The sequence below is a fragment of the Oratosquilla oratoria genome, chromosome 36 (assembly GCF_046742065.1).
Source record: "Oratosquilla oratoria isolate Oo_2021 chromosome 36, ASM4674206v1, whole genome shotgun sequence".
NCBI classification, from domain to species: Eukaryota; Metazoa; Arthropoda; class Malacostraca; order Stomatopoda; family Squillidae; genus Oratosquilla; species Oratosquilla oratoria.
Window position 1 is genome coordinate 4,291,455 of NC_134812.1, and position 5,000 is coordinate 4,296,454.

Below are 5,000 nucleotides of genomic sequence, written 5' to 3' on the forward strand. Positions count from 1 at the left end.
CACACACAGACACGCACACACACACACACACGCACACACACACGTACACACACACACACACACAAGTATATGTATATATTTATGAAACAGCATAAATACACTGCACCTGAATCTATTCAGGTACGTTTATTGTTTTCTATGAAAGGCGTGCTTCATTTGAACAGACATTAATTCTTTCCCCGTCTTCTCTTTGCAGGTAAGTAGAGTGAAGGGGCTTAAATCGTCGTCACAGAATTGCAGCCGACTGTACATCAAGACGACAAGAGTAAATGTACGTGTGTGTTTATGTGTCTTTTTTCATTCTCTTTCTCTCATTTAATAACTGGAAGAGTCCCCAAATGCTTTCCAGGATCTTGTGGGAAGCAAAGTGAACATACAGTTGAACTGTGTGTGTGTGTGTGTGTGTGTGTGTGTGTGTGTGTGTGTGTGTGTGTGTGTGTGTATGTGTGTGCAAGCATGCATGCGTGTATGTGTCTGTGCGTGTGCGTGTCCGTGCGTGTGTGTGTGTGTGTGTGTGTGTGTGTGTGTGTGTGCAAGCATGCATGCGTGTATGTGTCTGTGCGTGTGCGTGTCCGTGCGTGTGTGTGTGTGTGTGTGTGTGTGTGTGTGTGTGTGTGTGTGTGTGTGTGTGTGTGTGTGTGTGTGTGTGTGTGTCTGTGTGTGTCTGTGTGTGTGTGTGCCCCAATAACTACACATGGCTCGGCCCATTCGCTGTTCCCCATGGAATTGGGGTAGCCTGCTCCTACTTACCACCCCAGAGGGACCCAAGAATACCATAAATTAGTTCCTGTATTTATCATGGTTGATTGTATATCTTCCCATTGCCTAGATACGCCGGGCGATGGTCATGGAGTCTACCTGGAAGCTTGTTTAGGATAGGTGGAGTGTAATTGTATGTTTGTGGGTTTTTATTTTCGCTGTCGCTTGACGATTGTATTAACCTAAAGACTGAATTCACTTAGTGGATGTAAGGAAGTGGTTCTGGTGGATTTGGTGGGTATAGATGGATGTTGTGGATTATATTTGTGGTTTGGTGGATTTCCGCTAAATTTAGAGGATGTTTTGTTTTTATGATATTTAGTAGATTTACAGTAGGTTTTAGTGAGTTCTAGTGAGTCGTTATTACAGCTTAATAGACTGTGATGGATTTTGGTGGATTAATTTATTTATCTATGTATTCATATATCTTATTTTTCGGTGGATTTTAATGGGTTTTGATGGATTTCGATTCCGTGCATCTTTAGTGGATCCTACTACACTTGATGGATTTCACTACATGAGAAAAAAATTGTGAAAATGGTGATGGGGAGAGATGTGGTGGAGAGTTGGCGTTGGAGAGAGGAGCGGATGGTGCGCCGATAACACGGGAGGAGGATGCATTAATGGACGGGGGCTTGGATGCTGGTGCTGGTGGTGGTAATGGTGGTGGTGGTGGTGGTAGTAGTGGCAGAAGTGGTGGTGGTGGTAGTAGAGGTGGTGGTGGTAGTAGTAGTGGTAGAGGTTGTGGTGATGGTGATGATGGTGGTGGTAGTGGTGATGATGATGGTGGTGGTATTGGTGATAACGACGATGATTATGGTGATGATGATGATGATGGTGGTAGTGGTGATGGTGGTGGTAGTGGTGATGATGGTGATGGTGGTGGTAGTGGTGATGATGATGGTGGTGGTAGTGGTGGTGACGACGACGATGATGATAATGGTGGTGGTGGTGATGACGATGAAGATGATGATGATGATTATGATGATGGTGGTGGTAGTGGTGATGGTCGTGATGACGACGATGATGGTGATGGTGGTAGTGGTGATGACGACGGTGATGATGATGATGATGATGGTGGTGGTGGTAGTGGTGATGACGACGACGACGATGATAATGGTGGTGGTGGTGATGACGATGAAGATGATGATGATGATGATGATGATGATGATGATGATGATGATGATGATGGTGGTGGTGGTGGTAGTGGTGATGGTCGTGATGACGACGATGATGGTGATGGTGGTGGTGATAGTGGTGATGACGACGGTGATGATGATGATGATGATGATGATGGTGGTGGTGGTAGTGGTGATGACGATGATGATGATGGTGGTGGTGGTAGTGGTGATGACGACGACGACGACGATGATGATGAGGATGATGGCGACGACGACGATGAGGATGATAATGATGACAGTAATGATGTTGGCCATGCTGTTGGGCGTGACCTTAATGGAATGATTGAGGACAAAACCCTACACAGGGGACAACGTGAGAGTCGGACAACACTGGTGTCAGTCAATCAGGCAGTCAGCCAGGCCTTTCTTCTTCCTCTTCTTCTTCTTCTTCTTCTTCTTCTTCTTCTTCTTCTTCTTCTTCTTCTTCTTCTTCTTCTTCTTCTTCTTCTTCTTCTTCTTCTTCTTCTTCTTCTTCTTCTTCTTCTTCTTCTTCTTCTTCTTCTTCTTCTTACTCTTCTTTCTTTCCTTTGTTGTTGTTGTTCTTCTTATTTTTATTCTTCTTCCTCTTCCTCTTCTTCCTCATCTTCATCTTCTTTTTCTTCGTATTCTTATTTTTATTCTTATCCTTCCTCTTCTTCTCCTTCTCCTTCTTCTTCTCCTTCTACTTTTTATTCTTATTCTTCTACTTTTTCTTCTTCTTCTTCTTCTTCTTCTTCTTCTTCTTCTTCTTCTTCTTCTTCTTCTTCTTTTGCAATGGAGTGAGCTAACTACAAGGCCACCATCTCTCTTCTAACTTCTTTTATATTCATTTCACAATCGGCGACTCCTCCCACGATCCTTCTACTACTAGTAAAAAATGGTGACATAGAAAATGCCCCACGCTCATACAACACAGAAGACAACAGTCCAAAGTTTCTTCTCAGAGAGATCTGTAGGAATGCAAGAGGACCGTTGGCTGCATTTGTGGGGCCCTGGCTCTCCAGTCAGAGAAAGTGGAGTTAGTAGTAGTAGTAGTAGTAGTAACAGTAGTAATAGTATCATCATTATTATTTCTTTTATTATCATTATCATTATCATTGCTATTATTATTATTATTATTATCACTATTATTATTACTATTATTATTATTATTATTATTATTATTATTATTATTATTATTATTATTATTATTATTATTATTATTATCATCATTGTTATTAATGATAATAATAATAATATCATTATTATCATCATTATTGTTATTATTGTTACCATTATTATCATTATTATTGACATAATTATGATTATTATTATCCACTACGCAGACCGAAGGAAAAATAAAAACCAAGAACGCGTCAGTTGTGACAAATGAGGTGTCAACAGATTAACGGCTCCCGAATTATCAGCAGCAGTTATGACGTCACATCGAGTCCCTTCAACGCTGCGACATACTTTATTAGATTTTAACAATCTAAGAACAAGCTACCTTATTTTGCTGAAAAGGGCAGATGCCAGCTTGAGGAGTGTCATGACCGACCGAGACCCATTTCTTACATAATTCCATCTCCCTCAGCAACATTAAATCGTGTTTTTAACATTAATCTGATCAAATTTGTCAACGTGTTTAAGGGATGAAGACGCTTTGCATGTCGACTTGGCGCGATAGCACGTCATGTCGTCTGCACTCAACGGCCATGTTGGTGACTTGGCCTATTTTACATGAAAACACCATTTCACCGTTTTCCTTTGTTCCAGGAATTATTGTGCGTGTTCAGTTCAAAGTATTCCCTTTGGCAGGGGAAAAGAATACCGTCATTGCGTCCCTGCGTTGTCGTAAAAGGACTAGGGCATGTTTTGACTCGGCCATCCCCTTTATTAGGAATATACATACATACATATATACATATATATATATATATATATATATATATATATATATATATATATATATCAAGGACTACTATTACACAGGACGTGCGCACCCAGATCCCCGGGTTCGCTAGCGGAGGCCATTGCTTTCTTTGTAACCTGACATTTTATATTGGACAAATATATAAAAAATGAGCCCATAATATGTGTCACTCTAACAACATCCACTGGTCAGATTTATTTAGTTGACACAATAGACACATCAAGGAAACCTCACACTGCTGAATATCTTCTATAACTTGTACAAAATTCGATCAAGAAGGCTGAACAAGATTTTGGTTGTCACATTGGAAGTGTTGTGATAGACAATGCAGCAAATGTCATCAAGATGAGAAAACTCTTGGAGGAATCGAGTGAACCTGAGCATACTGTCCTCACATACGGCTTATACCGTTCCTTGTATACTTGTGGCAAGTCTATATAATACTGCTCCTTATATTGATATGCTAAAAATGTCCTTTAGCAATCAGATCGCATATCAGATAGCAATCCCACAATATTTAAAATCTAAAAAAAAAAAAATCTATTTAAATCAAATAAATCTGATTTAAATGAAAAAAATATATTTTTTATATTAAAAAAAAAAAAAAAATCGCCAACCCTGGTGTCCACTAACCTCATACAATAATACCTGTTAAGTCCGGCTAAAATTGGCATTTCAAAGCATAACAGTGCCTTAAAAATAGTTTTTTATTTCACTATAAAAGTTTATATTAACTTATACTGCATTGAATTAGTCAATAGTTGATATATTTGTCCTATATACAATGTTAGGTTTCTAGTTTTGATATATTTGTCCAATATAAAATGTTAGGTTACAAAGAAAGCAATGGCCTCCGCTAGCAGACCCAGGGATCTGGGTGCGCACGTCCTGTGTAATAGTAGTCCTTGATATATATGTATGTATATGCATGTATGTATATTACATATATATATATATATACATATATACATATACATATATATATGCATATTGATGTTGGTATTATGTATGTATGAATATATGTGTGTACAAGAAAACAGTTGGGTTTAGAAGCGGTTACTCGACTATAGACCCTTGTAAAACAATGAATCAACTGATCGAGAAAACGAGAGTACAGTAAACCTTTGTGATCAGTTTTTAGTAGAATACAAAAAGGTCTTTGACTGTAA

At 39.1% G+C, this 5,000-nt stretch overlaps 1 protein-coding gene across 1 annotated transcript in view; it reads left to right on the forward strand.

Moving 5' to 3' along the window:
• The window catches only part of LOC143018874 (ras-related protein Rap-1-like), a 147,503-nt gene that overhangs the window by 61,668 nt on the left and 80,835 nt on the right, over positions 1–5,000 (forward strand). The window lies entirely within an intron of this gene.